The 23,259-nt window shown below is 36.8% G+C and overlaps 2 long non-coding RNA genes across 2 annotated transcripts in view; one reads left to right on the top strand and one right to left on the bottom strand.

Moving 5' to 3' along the window:
• Nucleotides 1-2,033: 2,033 nt before the first annotated feature.
• LOC141577191 (uncharacterized) overlaps nt 2,034-23,259 on the top strand; it is a 34,561-nt gene continuing 13,335 nt past the window's right edge. The window contains exon 1 of the long non-coding RNA XR_012505893.1: nt 2,034-3,515. This is a non-coding gene — a long non-coding RNA (uncharacterized LOC141577191). The remainder of the gene's footprint in view (nt 3,516-23,259) is intronic.
• Nucleotides 13,508-21,062, bottom strand: LOC141577189 (uncharacterized). Its single transcript, XR_012505891.1, has 3 exons — nt 17,242-21,062; nt 15,832-15,939; nt 13,508-13,964 (listed from the first exon to the last, which is right to left on the bottom strand). It is a non-coding gene; the product is annotated as an uncharacterized LOC141577189 (long non-coding RNA).

Below are 23,259 nucleotides of genomic sequence, written 5' to 3'. Positions count from 1 at the left end.
TCCCTTGTCATTTACAATCCCCTGTTTGAACAGAGGCCTCTGGAGTCTATTAGCCACATTGTTGCCTGTCACCACACTGTTGCAGGTCCAGGGTCTCCATTTAGCCAGCTTGAAGGAATAGTCAAACTTTTTCTTAAAACCAGTGACAGAAAACCAAAGTGGCTTAAAGAAGCAAACAGGGCAGGAGAGAATGACTTAACTAACTGAGACATCCACAGGGAGATAGCTTCAGGAAGGGCTGTACCTGGTGCTCAGTGACATCAGCAGAAGTCATCCTTCCTCACCTCTGGGCTCTGCCACTGGTGCCATCTTCACATGGCTCTGCCTTTATGAGAGCAATATAGTCACCAACTGCCACAGGCTGACATCACCACCCCTCAACTCCCAACTGAAATAGAAATTTTCTGCTCCCAGGATTCCAGCAACTATGCCTGACCTCCTTGGAAACTGACTGGGCTGGTGCCCAGCCCTGAGCCAATCACAGTGGCCAGGGAGGATGGAAAATGCTGATTGGCCAGATAAAGGCCATGTGACCATCCTCTCCAGGAAACCTGTGAGCTGTTCACCTGTTTTCAGGTTGGGAGAGTGTGATGTCTCCCAGAGGATCCTGCTACTAGCACAAACTGCAGGTGGCACAGTGAGCTGAAATGAGCCTGTCTGCTTGGTGACAAGTGACAGGTCACTTAGTGGTTCACTGCTCCAGGGAAGGAGGCATGTCCACACAGTATTGGGGCTTCAGAGCCAGATGTAGTAGAAAAGCCTCCCAGTCTCCCAAAAGGTGGGAAAGTGAGCAGTGACACCGGAAAGGCACTCCCCTCTGTGGCCCTTGGCTTTCTCCTTGTTACAGTGGAGAGTGCAGTGTTGCCCCTGACAGCTCACTTCCCTGCTGGGAGGCCTATGCAACAGGTGGAGAGTGCTTGGAAAAGCCCACTTATTCTGAGGAACTGTTATTGCTCCTGGTGGCATTATTATTTTCATGTCACTTGTGAGGTGGGACCTGAAGGGTCCCTGATCTGGGGGCACAGACACCCACAGAAACTTGGCCCACTATTACTGTTCATTCAACAATGACTTACCGAGCACCTACTGTGTGTCAGTTTCCCAGGGTAGAGCAGTGGTGTTGACAGCAAAAGCCCCTGCCTCACCTCATCTCTGCATCCCAGGTGGGGTCAACAGTGTGGGAGTTAATGAAGCAGAGGACGTGGCCGAAGCCTTGTGGGAACCCCTGGGTTTTTCTCTGTGCTGAGGGCACTAGCAGCACACCGATTTTGGGACTCAGTACCCGCAGGACCCAGCATGATGGGTAAAGGAGAGGGGCATTTCTAAAAGCCCATCCTCACTAACCCAAGGCTCTGGAGGGCAGCTCCACTCTGCTCAAACCCAGGGGGCATCTTCCACCATTCTGATCACCCTCTGGTATTACTCCCCGCTCAGATGCACTTTTCCCTGTGGCAGCTACACTCAGAATATGTGTTTGTTTCTCTCCCATGTGGTTAAGTGGAGTTCAGATACATAATAGTGATGGAGTGGCTAAGCCTCTGGGCAGATTGCTGGGTGACCCGCGGAAATTGCTGCACATGATTAGCTCCCTTCTGCCAACCAAAGGGCCAGGCCCCAACACTGTTCTCTCTGTTCTAGCTCACTTAATCTGCACAGACACTCTGTGCAGGACATCCTGTTATCCCCCATCTCTGCTGACTTTGGGTGGACAAAGCTTGGGTTTGAGAAAGTTGCCAAGGTCACATTGTTGACAAGTGGGGAGCTGGGATTTTGCACCCTGGTCCCAGCAGTCTGGATCATGGAAAGGCCTGGGTGGGGCAGCTTATTGCCAAGGGAAGTCCTGCCCAAGCCTCTCCCATGAGAGCCCACCCAACAGCACATCTAGCAGAGTCAGCATTTCCTGGACCAGATGGACAGAACCTCAAAACTTCTTTGCAAACAGATTGTTTCCATGTTCTTTTTTCAAACACAGAAAGGCCACAGGCCAGGGAAGGAAAAGGCCAAGAGTTATTTCATTCGGGAGAGTGAAGGACAAGTGTGAAGACACACAGCACTCCCAGCAGACCTCTCGGCAGAGCCTGCCACTGGGTGAGCAGCTACCATGACTACCTACCATAAGCCTGTGAGGTTCATGCCTGTACAATCCTGCCTGTGAGAAGAGCAAAGTGAAGCTCAGAGAGGTGTGGGGACACTCCAAAGACAAACAGATAAGGTGGGATCATCACCACCATGCTGTGCTGGGACAGGCAGTCACCTGTCACACTGCTCATGCATGGCCTGCTGGGAGTAGTGAAGGCCTGACAGGAGCACAGGAACACTGTGGTGAAGGTGATATTTCTACCTGGGACAGCTGGTGCCGGGAACTCTAGCTGATTCTTCATTGTGCCTGCTTTGAGTGTCAGCATGTTGCAGCCTCATGTAGGGGAAGGGCTGTCTCCTTTCCACACCGGTGCACAAGGAAGAGCATGTACACACTGGCATCACCATAGATCACCGGCAGGATCAGGATCTGGAGCTCAGAGCAGAAACTGCCAACACCTCAGGAACTGGTGCAAGAGGAGGACCTGAGTGCCCCCTGAAACATGTCTAGTTTTAAAAACATACTTAATTAGGGGGAAGTGATAAACAGTTGATCCCTTCAAAATATTCGGTTATCCAAGGAACAACAGCACCTCAGCATTGTAAGAAGATTAAGTCAGTCATCAATAACCATCACTATATGTATGAGAAAACAGTGTTAGGAGATACAAAAGGGTCTCAGGATCATGCAGGTCAGAACTGAGAACCGTCCAAAGCATGTGCTGCATGATAGCCTCTCTAAGCTACCTGAGGCTTGGTCTGCTCCTGACACAGGGCAGATGGTTTTGAGAAAACCACACTCCTCAGGGGACCGCAGGGAGTTGAAAGAGTTGAGTTTGGGTTCCTGATCATCTTCTAAGTTTGGAATTTTGAGATTCTTCTGCACCTGTCCTTCCTCCAGAACAGAATCTGATTCAGGCGGGATTCCAAGGACTGAGGCATGTGCCAGGCAAGAGAGCAGGCATGGCTGAATGAGAGCATCGCCAGTGCCATCAACAAAGAGGCCAGGGCACTGAGATTTCCAGTGATTTAGCATCCTGGCTGGGAGGGGTCATGTGTTCTACAGTGAGTTCTGAGTATCCTGCACCGCCCTCGAGGACCTGCAGGGGGCGCGCGAAGCCAACGTGTCTTAGGTGGCGGTGCGCATACGCAGTCCGCATCAGCAACCAGCGTCTTCTCTGGGGGCGGAGCTTGTTTTCCTCAGGACTGAGCGGGCGGCGCCAGGGAGGCTCCGGCACAGGGCTGCCTGCGTGTTCTCGGGAGAAGGACGCTCCCCGCCCGCTGTCTGAAGATACGCCGGTTTCCCACGGCCTGAGCCCGCTTCCTGCCGGGGTGTGTGTGGACCTGACCGAGCTGGAGCCACGGCCGGCTGGGCAGGATGGGACGGGTGCGCTGGCGGGCCCGCTTCGAATATTCTCCTCGCCCGCCGGGAGCGGGTGAGTGTCCGCGCCCCTGGTCCTCACCGCCCGGGTCCCCCTCCCCCGTGTAATCGGAGGTGTGTACACAAAGGTTCAGGAGTGGGGACGCGGGTGTAATGGGAAAGGGGCTGAGAAAGTACTGAAAGAGTTAAAGAGAAGTGTGTAAAATCACATTATGTTAATTTTTATATTTTAAGTTTGTCAAAGTCAGAGTTTATCATTCTTTTAATTTCTTGTCTTTAAAGGAATGCAATCATTTATTTTATACTTAAAATATGATTCTCAGATTACCTCGTTTTCAAGTCAAAATACTGCCACGGTTGACATTTTCTCATAATATAGTGACAATCTTAAACATGTGTGAATATAAACTCATTGAAAAAATCTTGCAGCATTCCATGCTGAGTAGTCTTGTTAAAAATAATATCCGGGCCATTACTAAATCATTACAAAAATATAAATTTTTTGAATCACTTTTAGAAGTTCCAGAAACAGTGGTATTTTTAAAACACCAACCACTGCATAGTGCTTAAGACCATTTAAGATGAAATATATTCAAACCTAAAACTTTAGAATACTCAAAAGGCAGGATAATATCTGCTTTTTCATTGCAAATACATGTTTTCTTCATAAGTGCAATATACGAAAGTATTCAGCTAAATTTTGTATATCTTTATTCAAAAGGTGAAATTAGAATAAAATCTCCTTATTTTTTATTTTAAGGCTATTTCCCATAAAAATTGGTATTTTTATCTGTAGGATCTTAATTGTCCATTCATTTGTTTTTTTCTTTTGGTTTATTTTCTTTAACAGAGTGCGTTCCTGTGTCTTTTTAGAGTTTTTAATTGTGCTAACTTATTCCAAGAGACTTTCTGACACTGATAATAAATAAGGGGAGAGGCCTTATAGTAACTGTGCATCTTTTATGTCAGCACAGTGTGCTTGCTGATATGATTTTACATTAGATTATAATATAATTATTTTATTTGATTTACATATATACTAATACATATTTTATATATGTACACACATATATGAATATTTACTAAATGCCATTAATTTGCATGGGGTGGTAGCTGATAACATGTGTTCTTTCTGACCACTGGCTATTCTTATGTGTGTCTAACGTACTTCTTAGAACAGATGCTAGAACATCACACCTCTCATTATACAGTATTTTAAAGGTTATATTTTATTTTACTTATTTTTAAACACTTTTTATTAGGTAATAGTCATTTTACAATGTTATGACAAATTCCACTGTAGAGCAAAATTTTTCAGTTATACCTGAACGTTCATATATTCATTGTCACATTTTTTTTTTTTGCTGTGAATTACCACAAGATCTTGCATATATTTAAAATTCCACACATGAGTGATCTCATATGGTATTCCTCTTTCTGTTCTGCTCAATCTAGAATAACATTCTCCAGGAGCATCCATGTCTCTGCAAATGGCATTGTTGTCAGTTTTTGTGGCTGAATAGTATCCCATCATATAAATATCCCACGTCTTTATCCAGTCATCTGTTGAAGTACATTTTAGGCTGTTTGCATGTCTTAGCTGTTGTAAACAGTGTAGAGAAATCAGCTGAAAATCTTATGTGGGTTCCCTTGTAACTCACTCTTTGTTTTCCTCTTGCTTCCTTTAGGATCATTTCTTTATCCTTGACTCTGGCTATCTTGATTAGGATGTGCCTTGGTGTGGGTCTGATTGAGTTCTTATTTTTTGGGACCCTCTGAGCCTCCTGTGCTTGGATATGATTCCTTCTTTAGGTTTGGGAAGTTTTCAGTCATGAGTCCTTTCCATACCTTTTCAATCCCCTTTGTTCTTTTTCCCCTTCTGGAACTCCTATTATGCATAGATTGGCACACTTTATATTACCCCATAGGTCCCGTATATTGTTTTCATTGTTTTTTATTTGTTTTTCTCTCAGCTGTTCTGATTGGGTGCTTTCTGTTGTCCTGTCTTCTAGATCACATATTTGTTCTTCTGTATTTTCTAGTCTGCTTTGCACAGCCTTTAGGTCAGCTCTCATCTCAGCCAATGAGTTTACTAATTCTACTTGGTTCTTCTCTATAGTTTCTATTTCATTTTTGACATATTTTATATCCCTAAACCCTATTTCTTTTAGTTCCTTCAGTACTTTGATCACTCTTTTTTTGAAACCATGATCTAGTAGGCCATCAATGTCTATTTCCTTGATCATGCTTTCAGGGAACTTCTCTTGATCATTTAATTGGGAGTGGTTTCTCTGCTTCTTCATATTGCTCATATCTCTCTGGCACCGTGGCTTAAGGATATCAGTTATGTACTTAACCTGGAGATGGTGTGCCCTTAATGATTTTATTGACAGGTCTTTGTGTCTTTGCCCTGCTTCACGAACTCAGCTTGCTGTTTCATAGGCCTTCTGTTGATGCCCTCATCTGTGCTGCTCTCAGTGGCTGTTGGCTAGCAGATTGTGCCCCCTCCTAACACTAGGTCAGGAGCTGAGCTCTTACCCAGTGGGCGGGCAGGTCACTCCCACTCCTGATGCCACAGTCAGATTCTGTGCTCAGGGGGAGGCAGGAGGGCAGATCACACCCCATCCCAGCAGCGTGGTCAAGTGCTGTGTTCCTGCCAGGAAGGTGGGTGGCTGCCCATCTGCCCTCTCCTGGTGCTGGTCACTCTGCTGCTCTGTGCAGCTGCCTGCTCTGCCTCAGGTAAGCGGTCTGTAGGTGGGCTCTGGGAAGACCGCGGAACAGCCCCACCTACACTCTGAGCCAAATCTGAGCTCCTTGTTTCCCTTGGCAGCACAAGTTCTGTGAGGTGTCAGGGTAGACAGATCCTCCCTGCCTCGGGCTATAAACAAGTCTCAGTCCTGCCTAGGAGGTTGTGGAGCCCCCACATGCAGTTTCAGGTCTCAGCCCTGCCCCCACCCAGGCACTATGAACAGGAGATGGTAGCTGTGACTGAGCTTTGCCTCTCTTCTTGCGAGATGTGCCAGTAATGGCACAGGTCTGAGGAGACAAAGGCTACAGCACCCCTCCCCCAGGGCACATGCCTGTTTATAGTTTTGTTACCTTTTGAGTTAAAATTTACCTGACAATGAAATGTATAAATTAGGCTTCTGAGGTTCATCCTTGTATCAGTAGTTGATTCTTTTTTATTGTTGAATAGTATTCCATTGTTTGAATATACTATCATTTGTTTTATCCATTCTCCTACTGATAAATATTTAGGCTTTGGGTATCTTTTTTTGCAAGCAAACATTTTTTTAAAAAATGCAAATATAATATACATGCTTAAATGTGAACACATCTTAAGTATGCAGCTCAGTGATTTTTCACAATGTAAACACATCTATGTAATCTTCATCCAGTCAAGAAACAGAACATTGCTGTTCCACTTTGGATTTCTTCCCAGATACTACGGCACACCTTTGATGGACTCAACATCATATATTCAGCCACCATGGATTGCCTTTTTTGCTTTTGAAATTTTTGGTCCCGTACTTTCCACTCAACATTATGTAAGATTCATCCACTAGTGTTTTCTGTAAACTAGTATATTTATTTTTATTGCTTAAAGTATACAACTTGTATGCATGTGCCACCACTTATGGTTATGTATTTATTGTTTACAGGTGTTTGGGTCATTTTCTATTTGGGGCTATAAGAAAAAGTGATTATGAGAATTTTCTGGATGTCCTTTGGTGCTCAGATGTAGAAGTTTCTGAAGGGTACACACATGGGTTACCCTTGGTAATAGGGGGTGTGTGTGTGTATGTATGTGTATGTGTGTGTGTGTACATATATATACACACATATACATATATAACTTTCATTCAAAAAGCCTATTTCCAAAGTATTTGTAAGAATTTATATTCCCACTTGCCATGTGTAAGAGTCCCCATTGCTTGTTGCCCTCACCAATGCTTCGTATCACTTAACAACTAACTATTCTAGTGGATGTCTAATGGTGTTCCAAGTGTGGTTTTAGTACATATTTCCATTATTACTAAAGAGGTCAGCCTCTTTCCATAGCTTATTTGGATTTTTTTTTTTTTGAAGCAAGTGTTCAATTTGTTTGCACATTTTAATATTGAGGTTCTGCTTTTTCTCCACTGGTTTTTGTTCTTTATATGCCCTAGATACAAGTCTTTTTTTGGATATAGGTATAGCAAATATATTTTCCCACCATGTGGCTTAGCTTTTCACTTTCTTAATGGTATCTCTTGATAAAAATAATTCTTAATTTTACTGAAGTCCAACTTAAAATTCTTCTTTTATGTTTAGTGCTGTATCCTGTTTAAGAACTCTTTGCCACTTTAAAGTCATTAAAATATCTCCTACATTATTTTCTAGATGCTTTATTTTTGTGCGGGATTAGGTTATTTATTTTAATGGAGGTACTGGGAGTTGAACCCAAGACCTTATGCATGCTAAGCACACATTCCACCTGAGCTTTACCCTCCCCCAGATGCTTTGCTTTATGTTTCAAATTTATTAGATTTATACTCTATCTAAAATTACTGTTCATGTATGGTACAGGGTTTAATTCAATACTGTTCCATTTGTCTATATGTCTAACTTTAGGTAGTTATCACATAGACTTAATATTGTTTTATAATAAGTACTTTAAGATTGTTCTTTAATATCATCTTGGCTATTGTTGGCCCTTCACTCTTCTCTATGTATTTAGAATCAGCTTGTCAAGTTCTACAAAAAAACAGTAACAACAATTAACTTTTGGGGATTTTGATGTGCACATATAAATCTTCGGATCAGTTGAAGGGGAACTGACATCTTTAAAATGTCGAGCCCTCCAATCCATAAATTTGGATTATCTCCGTTATTTTTATCACTGCTGTAACAAATTATCACAAATTTTGCAGCTTAAAGCAACACAAACTTATTATTTTATGGTTCTGTAGGTCAAGTCAGTAACAGGTATCACTTGGCTAAAAGTCAAGATGTCAGCAGCGCTATGCCCTTCTGTGGGTCAAAGGAAGAATATATTTCCTTGTCTTTTCCAGCTTCTAGAGTTCACCCACACTTCTTTACCCATGGCCCTTCCTCTATCTTCAAATCTAAAAGCTTTACAGCTTTCTAATCCTTCTTCCAAAGTCATATCTTTCTGACCAGAGCTGGGAAAGCTTTTCAATTTTTAAGGAATCCTGTTTTTAGACTAGGCCCATGTAGATAATCCAGGATAATCTCCCTGTCTCAGAGTCCTTAACCTGATACATCTGCAAAATCCCCTTTGCCATGTAAAATAACATATTCACAGATTTCAGGATTAGAGCATGCATATAGTTAGGGGTCAATGTGGTGCACTATTCTGTTTATCAAACTGTTTAACATTTGACGCTTTCTGACAAACGTACAAGATAGAAGATCCTGATCATGTTTAGAATGCTTCCTCTGCAAAATATTGGGCACTGAGTTTATTTGAAAGGACTGAAAATAATACTACCACAGGAATGGTTTCCTAATTCTACTGACATTTACTTACTTTATACTTAAATACGCAAAATGGTCAGCCAGGAGTGGGATCTTTGCAAATAAAATAAATGTATAATTCAAGCATTTATCACTGAATTTACTAGCTAATTCTATTTTAGAAACAGACAGAAAATAAAACAGTTTAGAGTAAGTCTGCTTACTTATATATTAAGTGAAAATAAAGATTTAAAAGCATGTCTGAATATGGGATAAAGTGAGCATCATAAAATGTAATGTTAATATTTAGTACCTGCAAATCTCAAACTCCCAATTTAAAAACAAGTTCATACTGTATAGCACAGGGAATTATATCCAATACGGTTTTGTAGTAACTTATGGTGAAAAAGAGTATGTAAATGAATAAATGTAAGTTCATGTATGACTGAAGCATTGTGCTGTACACCAGAAATTGACACAACATTTTAAACTGACTATATATATATATATATATATATATATATATATATATATATATATATATATATATGAAAGGACTATATATTCCAGGAAAAAAATTAGATTGATAACCAACAAAAAATCTGTCAGTAATATAATGCTAGAAACACTGAGACACAAAACAAAATCTCAGGCATACACCTGTTTATAGAGTCATAGAAAAAATAGTGCCTATGCAAGTCCCTGATATGTATGAGAAATTAGGAAAGGCAATATAAAAGTTCAAAATGCTTTGCTATGTAAGAGTTTCAAGATGACTCAGACATAAACTTAAGTGGTCAAAATGTTTATATAATTAATGATAACTTAAAGTAATTGAGGACATCATTTTGAATGAGATAAAGATAGCTGCTCAATTTTCATATTACTAAGGAAGTCATTTCTGTTTGCAGTATGTTCATATTATTTTTATATGTACTTATATTTTATAAAGACATCAACTTAGATCCTGGCTGATAACTGACAGTGGAGCAACTGATTGATATAAATGGGTATCATAGGCTTATCAGATTTCATATGCTTTAAATATACATTAATTATTAGCTGTCAGGAAGAGTTCAATTTTCATTTATTCTAACATAGCTGTGTCACAGGCAGGTTACTCTGTATTTACAATGGAGGATCATGATAGATATAAAGATATCAAGCCTTATTGATCTTCATAGGGGTGCTTTTATAAGAAAAGGAGAATAAAATAGGAAAAATCTAAAATACTCCTTTTTTTACAGTGTTCTAACAGTTTTATCTTGATTTTTATTTTTTTACTGAGTTATAGTCCGTTTACAATGTTGTGTCAATTTCTGGTGTACAGCACAATTTTTCAGTCCTTTATGAATATACGTATATTTGTTTTCATATTTTTTCACCATGAGCTACTACAAAATCTTGAATATATTTCCCTGTGCTATACAGTATAAACTTGTTTATCTATTCTATATATACTGTGAGTATTTACAAATCTTGAACTTCCAGTCTGTCCCTACTCACACCCTGTAAAATACTATTAAATCAACATATATTTATGAAGAACTATGAAAAATGGGAAACTGTAAGTTGTTTCTTTAAATTGGAGCAAAGAGAACTCCTTTAACTGGGAAAATAGTTAAAATCTGGCAAGTTTTATAATTTCATGTTCACCCCTGACAGCTTTTCTTTCCTCCTTTCTCCTTCAATCTTTTTTGGGCCTTCTAAAGGATAAATTAAAAAAAAGAAAAAAAAAAGAAAATTAAGAAACAGCTTTGCATCTAAAATAACCTCCTAACTGGAAAGATTGTATACTTTGTGAAAAATTTACAGCTGCCTACTTATGATCTATGTCTCTGTCCACACTGCCTTACTTGTTAGGAAGGGTCTTAAAAAAAAAAAAGTAAAGAAAAATAGCAAATTATAATGGCTTTTACATTTTAAATTCTTTTCTATGAGTTTACAATCTGCTCTATCATGAGTTATTAAGATAAACATTATCAGCTATACTCTACTTTCCTATCATGCACATTGTGACTCTGAGAAGCACGCACGCTCTAACTTACAATCTGCAGGTGGTGTACAGGTTAATGCAGTTCTTTTGACAATATATGGTTTTGTAGTCTAGTTGTCAAACTACTACATAATGGAAAAGATGTAGAACTACTGGTACCACTGCCCTCGGTCTCTGTCACTTACCTTAAACATACCTGGAAAAGTAGATTCAAAAACTCATTGGCAAGAACATTTTTCACACTCCAGATCTGATATTCCTCTAGAGTTAAGATGGCCATTCTGAAAGAGAAACAATGTTTAAGAATATCTTAAATCTTCATTTTCTTATATTATTTGAATAAAATCTGTTTTATTAAACTTGCAACGGTCATTTGTCTGAAAGAAAACTAATGATTTAATGTAGATGCTATGTGTTCATCTAAAAGTAGGCCAGCAAAAATAAGTTCAAAAGTAACCAAACTCTGAAGTAGTGAGTCATAACGTGGGCAATTTATCACCAAAAATCTTCCTCCAGTAAGACCTGGGAAATAACTCACAGTATCTTCTGGTTCAAGGTGAAGTTTACTAACAGAACCAACAAAAGGTTCTGGGTAGAGAAAAAGGACTATTTACTAACTTTGAAATCATCTTTCCAAACTCTCTGGATTATGCCCATTGACCCTAATAATTTTCTAAGATCTTCTTTAAAACACCTGGCAATATCATTAGACTTCTTAAGAGACTTAAAAGAACTAAATATATATAATAAATGAGTATCTGTATTAACATTTCCTCAAAATAAAATTTAGCATTACTTTCACAAGTTGAGTAAAGTGGTATTTTTTGTTTTTGGTGTCATAGTGTACCAAAAATTACATTTAAGTACAGTAGACATATTTCTTGGGAGGCAAAAATATAACCAAATGCTTCTTACTTCATGTTTTGAACAATCACCTTAACAATCCTAGATGAATAATAATGTTCTTAGCTTTTATTACTTAATTATATTATTATTATCTAACGTTTTATTATTTAATGATACTTAGTAATATTTATTATTAATCATATTCATGTATTCATTCAATATATAATACCATTTATTATAAGAAAAGATTTTAAAGCACTGTGGTGGTAATTATTGACTTTCAGGATGCAACTTCCATTAAAGTATATTAATACCAATGTAATGATACAAAATAATGGGTAATATTGTCACAGTTTAGTCACCAGTGACTATGGGTAATAGGTTTGGTTGAAAGGTCCAAATTCTATTCTAAATTTTTACCATTTCATTGTTATGGTTACACGGAGATGGAGCAGCTAAATGATCTTTTTTTTAATGTTCAAAGTACAGCCATAAGAAGAAGCTCAGTCTTACATAAAAATAGACAGCAATGATAACCCCATACTTATCAAACACCCAGAAAAAAGGCAATGGAAATTGTATCTCTACATAGGTATTTCCTAAAAGAAACTTTCCTATGTTTCTGTTTTCATATATACCAAATAGAAATGGCTACCTTACTTTGGGCAGAAAAGTAAATGAAGACGGTTATCTGAATTGCCAAACAAAGATCAAGCCCTGAAAATTAATTTCTACTATTTATTTCTTTTGATTGTCAGTTAATAAGACTATGATGATTTCTTCTGGATTTGTGATTAAAAAAAAAATGTTACTTATTTTTCTAAGCCTGTATAAGAACACTATGGTCTACATCCTACCATCTACTACTTGGTACATGTCAAGATTTGAATAGAAAGGGTCAAATTAAGTCATATGTGTCTCACATATATGGATTATCTTCAGTTTCACAGGGATACATAGACATTAAGGCAAACCTATTATAATATCTTCAATAAATGTTGTGAAACTGAAAAAATTCAAGGCCTTATTCTTTGTAAAGTACATGCTTGTTTCTGCTATTATACACTTATTCTGGCTGCTATTAAAGAACTTAGGACAGACCCTCACCAATATTATTGAAAAAAAAATTTTAAACTATATACACCACCCAGATTGAGATAAAAAATAATTTCCATCATCCCAGATATCCTATGGTCCTTCCCAGTTAAATCACCCATCTCCTAAATCACTATTGTAACACTTATTAACATTAGTTCTGTCTCTGTTCTAGAACTTCATATAAATTGAATTATACAATGTGTTCTTTTATTCTGTGGCTTCTTTTGCTCAATATAAGCTTTGTTTTACCATAATGTATTAAAATGGGAGAAGTAAAGATTATAAATTACAGATGGCAAGGGCTGTCTCTACTTAATTTTTATAAAATGCCTAGCTTATAAAATATAATGTTTTTATGTAAATAACACTTAATGGAGTTGTTTAAAGGTGGAATGGGTTTTCTTTAGGGACAACTTGGAGGTATTGTAACCACAGGTCCAAATAAGCATTTAGCAGGGATGATGTAGAAGAGATTCAATTATGTATATGTAAGGTATGTATACCAATTCAGAATATAATGTATTTTTAGAAAAGAACAAATTAGTCTCTGCTAGACTCACCTTTGTGGTGTCATGTGCATTCTATCTGTCTTCTACAATGTTGGATACATCCACATGTAATTCCTTTAAAACCAGAAACCCAAGTCAGTAGTTAGGAAAGAGAAGGTATTGTTTTTATTAGCCAGTAGCTGAAGTATAAAGTATTTTGTCAAGTTTTTTTTTTTAATTACAGAAATAGATTGTTTACCTTAACGATTATACAATTTTCCAGTGGTTTCATTTTTTTTACATAATACATTCAGTTTATTAAATTTTCTAAGGCAAATTCTCTTCCTAATTTTGCATCTTTGGCTATGAATATTTTGAGTAGCATAATATAGAACCTGGAAGTAGTAAGAAATCTTTTTCTCAACCTCTTTTAAAAAATTCTTCACTCTATGTTCCTGTTGGAAGTTTACATGCAAGAAGATGTATACAATCAGACTTTACCAGGGTATCATCGGTGCAGTTGTCCTTCCAGACCTCTAAATGTGCAACCACGTGTCTCTCAGTTCAACCCTAGAAAGAACTCCGTCACCGTCAACATCAAATACCTTGAAGCAAACTAAAGAAAAGAAACTCTTATGGAGGGAAATTACTTTCATATTCTGAAGTATAATACATTTTATTACAAGCTGCCCTAGTAAAATTACTTAGTTCCTCAAACAACTACATTCTGGATTAAGTTCTTATTTGGAGGACACTGTGTCCTTAAAGTCCTTTGAACTTGTAGGCATTCCTGTACACTTCACAAGTCTCTCTCCTTATATCATTAGCCAGCTTAGAGAACTCTATCATTCACCTAAATCTAAAGTTAAATTTCTTGCAAACTGAAAAAGGGCCTAGTTACTATACAATATCTCACAGATTTTGAGAAGGTAATTCAACCTTTTAAATTAATTTCTACTATTTAAAACTGATCACTTCAGAGTTGATTCTTACAATCCTGAAAATATTCCATCTACATTAAGAATCAACAAAAAGCTGGTACAGTCAGCCCCCTGTATCCATTGGTTCTGCATTCACAGGTATAAAAAGTAGATCAAAAAATATATATATATATAAAATATATATATATATAACTTTCCCAGAAAGTTCTCAAAAGCAAAACTTGAATTTGCTATTCACTGACAACTATTTACATATCATTTACATTTTATTTACAAACAATTACATTATATTAGGTATTACAAGTAACCTAGAGATGATTTAAAGTATACAGGAGGATGTGCATAGGTTATATGCAAATACTATGCCATTTTACATAAGGACTTGAACATCCATGTATTTGGTATCTGAGGGGGTGTCAGAACCAATACTCAGCAGATAATGAGAGATGACTGTATAAAGATTTTGCCTCTCCAATGTAATTAATGTGCACCCAATATTTTTGCCTAAGAACAATTTGAAATATTCAATGAAGTTTATATACAACAAGCTGAAAATCCGAAATATCAGCACTTTGCTAATTAACATCAATATCAGCAAAATTGCTAGTTAGTCTAGTTGGTTAACTTCCACTAGTCCACTGGCAAAAAATAAATTTAAAGAAAAATTTAAGACAATAATTAACCTAAATTGAGGAACAAAAGCTTCAGCCTCTTTACTACCAGAACTTTAATGTGAACAAATAATCTATCACAAAGCCAGGTTAGAGTAATGGTATTCTATCAGGGAAGATTAAAAAAATCTAAATTTTTAAGATTAAATAATTATCTACTTCACACACCAGTGTAATAATTATGCTATTAAATTAACACAGTGCATCACAGTACAACATTACTAAAGAATATTGAACTATTAAGTATCATACCCAAAATATGCTGTATTTGTGAAGATGTATTTTAGAAAGATGCAGTGATAATGACCCTAGTGAATATATAAGAATTAGGTTCCAATTAAATGTAAACTGCTGCATTTTCCTAACCAAATATGGTTAAGATTTATTAATGTAATATGCTTATAAATTATGCTATAATATTTTAGCTAGGTTTAAAAGATAAATTTAGTATTTAATAAAATTGTTTTATCATAAATATAATTTTGCTAATAAAATATCAATATACACAGTGATAGAAAATAAGTTGGAATTCAAGTTAAGCAAGACAAATTTTCTAAATAGACTACCAGAAAATAATTTCTATATGCTTAACATTTTAAAACACATCATGACTGATGTAGTTCATTTGTCATGAATTGTACATTCATCTGGAAATTCAACCATTATTAATAACAAAGATCTTAAATTACTCCACAGTAAAAAAGAATAGATGATTTAACCTTTACACTGACCTCAGTAAAACCTCAGCAAGAGACTGCTATTTGCCAAAGGGATGAAAATTCAAGCTTTAATCAGATGATTTTTTACATGAATGGATGCTAATTTTTTTCTCTGTATAGCTTCCAAATTTTGTGATGTTTAACACACTTACATTTCTGTCTTTCAGCCAGAGGTCCTCTGCAACAAGCTGATAACCCACAGAATATCTCCTTAAAATCTATGTGGCTGTCATGATTTTCACCAAAATCATTAAATAAACCTGTAAAATAGGAACACAGAATAAATCACAGCCAGCAAACTTCCTGTTAATAATGACATGCTTATGAAAGGAGGCATGACTTACATAAGCTGACGTAGTTTTTAAAAGTTATCAGTAGTTTCCACTGTCTTAGGAAGTTTTTTTTTTCCTCCCCTGGCATAATTATAACCAAAATTGAACTTCCTAGAAGAAAATACTATCATTTAGTGTTTGGTTTTGTCTGCCTACCTGTCTCTATCTTATATTAATTCCAAAAGTCAAAAGTGATTGTAGAATGTAAAAAATAAAAATATATTTCAAAAATTTAACTGGAAAAAAGCCAGAGACCACAATTATCCTAATATGGAAAGACTAAGAAGAAAAAGGAAAAAAGAAGAAGAAAAATTGAACTCTATCAAAGATATACTGTGTTGTTATTAACAAGCTTCATACAGCTCCTTCATGAAGCAAAGAAAACTAACACACTATATTATAAGAGAAAGAAATTCTGTACTGCAGTCTTCATTGTGCCACTTAATCTGTATAAATAAATATATTAAATTTCAGAAATAAAGGGCAATTTATAATCTAATCCTGTGGTTTTTAAACTTTTCATAAAAAATAAATGGAATCATTTTGTTTTCAAATGAAATGATTTCTCAATCTCTAATTGAGAAATAATAAGGTAATAAAAAGGTAAAAAAAATACTGCACTGCTGAATGCACAGTGGAAGCCCTGTCTGTTCTAGCTCCCCTAACAAATATTTCTAAAACTTACTAGAAACCTGAAGAATACAGACTGTCTATTTCAAGACTCTAATTCTGTGCCATCAAAGAGCAGAAAATTGAAGCTAAGAAGTAATTAAATGACTTGCTAAAAGTAAGAAATTTTTTTAAAAAGGTCTGAATCAGAAGCAGAACCCAAGCTTTCAGATTTCCAATACAGTTTTTGTGATTATCACCCACAACTACTCTTTGTAAACCTCATTTAATATATATATATATATAGTAGTGAAAATTTTAGAGCTAAGTGAGGACCTTAGAGATGGTCTAGTCCAGTGGTTTCTTAATTTTTCAAAGTTGGGGGAAGGATACAGCAGTAGAACCTTCTTCTATATAAAAGATATACAATAGACACTCCTCAGCTGAGGAAGAGGTGGGGTCATGTGTGGAAGCTAGAGCTTTGCCTATTCAGTGTCCACCACCCTGACCCTGCACCAGATGCTGAGGCACCGCACTGGAGCACAGTTTCATAATGATCGTCTTGGTCAAACTGATTTTATATATGAGAATATTCAGGTGCAGAAAGGTAAACCGACTTACGCAAGGCTCCAAAGGTGGAACAAGGCTCACGTGTTTAGAAAAGAACATTTGTAGAAAATAGAAGGATTCCCACCTTCAGTCAGGGATGGACGAATTGGTGGTGAAGCCAATGGGCCAAATGTCTCTAAATCAAATCATCCAGTTCGGGATTGAGCCCTCAGCAACCAATAGCATTTCTCCAGATGAATGATGTCTGATTCTTGCACTAACAATCAAATCAAACAAGATTATAAAATCTCACTCTTCTCTTCTGGACAATTAATTAGTTCATCCTGATAATGTAACTTCTAAAGATACAATTTAATTTCCCAGTTAAACTGTTAAAAACCTACCTAAAACAAAAACTCTGAAAGACAAATATATTGTATCTAAAGTGGCATGTAAATTAAATTCAAATTAACATAAAAGAGGCTTTAAAATGGGAAAAAAATTTGCAATTTCCCATTAAGCAGGCTGTTTAATTCCATCATGTAAAATAATAAACTAAGATATTTATTTTTTGCTTCCCACACTTTTATCTGTATTCACTTTGGTGATTTTAATCTCTATCTTGGATTTGAAAATTCTTGATCATAGTCTCTCCTGGCTACACAGGTAACACACTAATAGCCGAATCTATGTTTGAGTTATCCTGTCACTATGGTAACCACTTACACATTTAATACTTATTAAATAAATGTACAAATGGGATAGACCTAAGCTTCTTCTTGGCCGTAAAATTCTTACTACCCCTCCTATAAAGGCAAGAGCCTCCTCTGTAGGACAGAGTGTAAATGTATCTCCTGAGAAGGATTCCCCAACAAGGGCTGTCTTTACAGCATGCTTTTAGATAAGATGTTTTTATGGGACATTTCAATAAAAGGATGAAGGACCTAAGCTTCCCAGTATGGTGGGAGTTGTGATGGGCATGGGAGGATGCTCACTTGGGAGGATGAGATGTTAAAGACACTAACAGTGAAAAGGACAGGGCAAGATGAAGGGCGATTGGGAAACAGGACCACAGAGATGTGACATCTACTTCACACTGTCATCTAAGTGATACCTACTTGAAAGAAACATTTCTAAAGTTAAATTCTATAATGGGGGTTATTTAAATGAAGCACACATATACTCAATGAGTAGATCACATAATTTTTAGAGATTCAGAGTACTTTTTACATCAATAACTAGTATTTATAAATTCCTGTGTGCTAAATAAGTATATGGAATTATTTTCATTTTGCTTTTAGACTTACTACAGCTTAACCTATTCACTGCACTGATACAGAGTAATTTTTCTAATGAATAAAAATGATAATATACAACCTTGTTAAAGATTCTTTAATTTCTCCATCACCAGATTTATGAACATTTAGGCCTATTTGTCAGGCCCCATTTCTTACCAGCTTTTTCACCAACACCTTACATTTAGGTTATATTGCATTACCCAGAGGTCGGGAAATGTTCTTTCGCACATCCATGTCTTTATTAGGTCCTGTGTCCTCTGAGGAGAAACATTCTCCCCAATTTCACATCCTTCCATTTTACAGCCTAACCACTAATCCTTCTGTGAACACCTTCTAATGCTTTCCAACCTCACCAGCTACACCAGGGTTTTAACTTCTCTCTTCCGCAACTGTCCTCCACTGTATATAGTATCCAATATTCAAGTGAAGTATGAGTCCTCGTTTACAGGTCTGTGGCCTCCCTAGATTATAAAGTATTTGGATTCAGAAACCTTGTCCTTTTATCACTGTAGCAGCTAGAATTCATTTCATAGGACCTGATACATAGTAACCACCCAATAAATACTTGCTGAATGAATGAATGAATGAATGAATAGCCAAGGCAATCTTCACAGCCAAGGCTTCCCCATTCTAGCTCAGTATTCTTTCTTTTTTCTTTTTTTTAGGTTTAAAGTTTTAACATTTTTTATTGATTTGTAATCATTTTACAATGTTGTGTCAAATTCCAGTGTTCAGCACAATTTTTCAGTTATTCATGGACATATACACACTCATAGTCACATTTTTTTCTGAGTTATCATAACATTTTGCGTATATTTCCCTGTGCTATACTGTGTAGTCTATTCTACAATTTTGAAATCCCAGTCTATCCCGTCCCACCCTCCACCCCCCTGGTAACCACAAGTCTGTATTCTCTGTCTGTGAGTCTATTTCTGTCCTTTATTTACCCTTTTTTTTGTTTGTTTGTTTGTTTTTGTTTTTGTTTTTTAGATTCCACATATGAGCGATCTCATATGGTATTTTTCTTTCTCTTTCTGTCTTACTTCACTTAGAATGACATTCTCCAGGAGCATCAATGTTGCTGCAAATGGCATTATGTTGTCGGTTTTTATGGCTGAGTAGTATTCCATTGTATAAATATACCACCTCTTCTTTATCCAGTCACCTGTTGATGGACATTTAGGCTGTTTCCATGTTTTGGCTATTGTAAATAGTGCTGCTATGAAGATTGGGGTGCAGGTGTCATCCTGAAGTTGATTTCCTTCTGGATACAAGCCCAAGAGTGGGATTCCTGGGTCATATGGTAAGTCTATTCCTAGTCTTTTGAGGAATCTCCACACTGTTTTCCATAGTGGCTGCACCAAACTGCATTCCCACCAGCAGTGTAGGAGGGTTCCCCTTCCTCCACAGCCTCTCCAGCATTTGTCATTTGTGGATTTTTGAATGACGGCCATTCTGACTGGTGTGAGGTGAGACCTCATTGTAGTTTTGATTTGCATTTCTCTGATAATTAGTGATATTGAGCATTTTTTCATGTGCTTTTTGATCATTTGTATGTCTTCCTTGGAGAATTGTTTAGGTATTCTGCCCATTTTTGGATTGGGTTGTTTATTTTTTTCTTATTGAGTAGTATGAGCTGCTTATATATTCTGGAGATCAAGCCTTTGTCGATTTCACTTGCAAAAATTTTCTCCCATTCCGTAGGTTTTCTTCTTTTATTTCTGGTTTCCTTTGCTGTGCAGAAGCTTGTAAGTTTCATTAGGTCCCATTTGTTTATTCTTCCTTTTATTTCTTCTAGGAGAAAAGTTTTAAATGTATGTGAGATAATGTTTTGCCTATGTTTTCCTCTAGGTGGTTTATTGTATCTTGTCTTATGTTTAAGTCTTTAATCCATTTTGAGTTTATTTTTGTGTATGGTGTAAGGGAGTGTTCTAGCCTCATTGTTTTACATGCTGCTGTCCAGTTTTCCCAACCCCATTTGCTGAAGAGACTGTGTTTATTCCAATGTATATTCTTGCCTCCTTTGTCAAAGATGAGTTGACCAAAAGTTTGTGGGTTCATTTCTGGGCTCTCTATTCTGTTCCATTGGTCTATATGTCTGTTTTGGTACCAATACCATGCTGTCTTGATGACTGTAGCTGTATAGTATTGTCTGAAGTCTGGGAGAGTTATTCCTCCAGCCTCTTTCTTTCTCTTCAGTAATGCTTTGGCATTTCTAGGTCTTTGATGGTTCCATATGAATTTTATTATGATTTTTTCTAGTTCTGTGAAATATGTCCTGGGTAATTGGATAGGGATTGCATTAAATCTGTAGATTGCCTTGGGCAGTGTGACCATTTTAACAATATTGATTCTTCCAATCCAAGAGCATGGAATATCTTTCCATTTTTTAAAGCCTTCTTTAATTTCCTTCATCAAAGGTTTATAGTTTTCTGTGTATAATTCTTTCACCTCCTTGTTTAGATTTATTCCCAGATATTTTATTACTTTGGGTGATATTTGAAAGGGGATTGTTTCTTTACTTTCTTCTTCTGTTGTTTTATTGTTAGTGTAAAGGAATGAAACTGATTTTTGAACGTTAATTTTGTAACCTGCTACCTTGCTGAATTCTTCAATCAGCTCTAGTAGCTTTTGTGTGGACCTTTTATGGTTTTCTATATATAGTAACATGTCATCAGCATATAATGACACTTTTATCTCTTCTTTTCCAATTTGGATCCCTTTTATTTCTTTCTCTTACCTGACTGCTGTGGCTAGGAATTCCAGGACTATGTTGAATAGGAGTGGTGATAGTGGACATCCCAGTCTTGTCCCAGATTTTAGTGGGAAGCTTTTGAGTTTTTCACCGTTGAGTACTATGCTGGCTGTAGGTTTGTCATATATAGCTTTTATTATGTTGAGATATGTTCCCTCTATACGCACTTTGGCAAGAGTTTTTATCATAAATGGGTGTTGAATTTTATCAAATGCTTTTTCTGCATCAATTGAGATGATCATGTGGTTTTTGTCCTTTCTCTTGTTGATGTGATGTATTACACTGATTGATTTGCGTATGTTGAACCAGCCTTGTGTCCCTGGGATGAACCCCACTTGGTCATGATGTATAATCTTTTTTATGTGTTGTTGGATTCTATTTGCTAGAATTTTGGTGAGGATTTTGGCGGCTATGTTCATCAGTGATATTGGCCTATAATTCTCTTTTTTTTTGTAGTGTCTTTGCCTGGTTTTGGTATCAGGGTGATGGTGGCTTCATAGAATGAGTTTGGGAGTATTCCCTCCTTTTCAATCGTCTGGAAGAGTTTGAGAAGGACTGGTATGAGTTCTTCTTTGTATGTTTGGTAGAATTCCCCGGTGAAGCCGTCCGGTCCTGGACTTTTATTTGTAGGAAGGTTTTTAATTGCTATTTCTATTTCCTTTCTACTGATCGGATTGTTCAACTGTTCAGATTCTTCTTGATTCAGTTTTGGTGGACAGTATGTTTCCAGAAACTTGTCCATCTCCTCTAGGTTATCCAGTTTGTTTCCATATAGTTTTTCATAATATTCTCGTATGATATTCTGTATTTCTATTTTGTTTGCTGTAATTTCTCCATTTTCCTTTCTTATTTTGCTAATTTGTACTCTGTCTTTTTTATTCTTTGTGAGTTTGGCCAGATGTTTTTCGATTTTATTTACTTTTTCAAAAAGCAGCTTTTGGTTTGGTTGATTTTTTCTTTGGTCTTGTTAAACTCTATTGTATTTAATTCCTCTCTGATCTTTATTATTTCCTTCCTTCTGCTGCTTTTTGGGCTTTTTGTTCTTCTTTTTCTAATTCATTCAGGTGGCGGGTTAAATTGTTTATTTGAGATTGTTCTTCTTTTTTGAGGAAGGCCTGTATCGCTATAAACTTCCCTCTTAGCACTGTCTTTGCTGTGTCCCATAGGTTTTGAGTGGTTGTGCTTTCATTATCATTTGTCTCAAGGTATTTTTTAATTTCAGCTTTGATTTCCTCATTGATCCATTGTTTTTTCAATAATATATTGTTTAATCTCCATGCTTTCCTTTTTTTCTCCTTTGTTTCTCTGTTGTTGATTTCCAGTTTCATGGCATTGTGGTCAGTAAAGATGCTTGAGATAATTTCTATGTTCTTAAAATTGTTGAGGTTTCTTTTGTGCCCAAGTACATGATCGATCCTGGAAAATATTCCATGTGCACTTGAAAAGAATGTATATCCTATTTTTGGGGGGTGTAATGCTCTGAAATTATCCACCAAATCTAGTTTTTCTATTGTAGTATTTAATTTCTCTGTTGCCTTGTTTATTTTCTGTCTGGAAGATCTGTCTAGTGATGTTAATGCAGGGTTAAAATCTTCAACTACGATTGTATTCCCATCAATATCCCCCTTTATCTCTGTTAGTAATTCTTGTATGTACTTAGGTGCTCCTATATTGGGTGCGTATATATTAACGAGTGTAATATCCTCATCTTGTATCACTCCTTTAATCATTATAAAATGTCCTTCTTTATCTTTCTTTATGGCCTTTGTTTTAAAGTCTATTTTGTCTGAAATCAGTACTGCAACACCTGCTTTTCTGGCTTTTCCATTTGCATGGAATAACCTGTTCCATCCTTTCACTCTCAATCTATATGTGTCCTTCTCCCTAAAGTGGGTCTCTTGTATGCAGCATATTGAAGGTTCTTGCTTTATTATCCAGTCTGCCACTCTGTGTCTTTTGACTGGAGCATTTAGTCCATTAACATTTACAGTAATTAATGATAGATGTGTGTTTATTGCCACTTTGAACTTATATTTG

The sequence above is a fragment of the Camelus bactrianus genome, chromosome 3 (genome assembly GCF_048773025.1).
Source record: "Camelus bactrianus isolate YW-2024 breed Bactrian camel chromosome 3, ASM4877302v1, whole genome shotgun sequence".
NCBI classification, from domain to species: domain Eukaryota; kingdom Metazoa; phylum Chordata; class Mammalia; order Artiodactyla; family Camelidae; genus Camelus; species Camelus bactrianus.
This window is presented reverse-complemented; position numbering and strand designations above follow the sequence as displayed.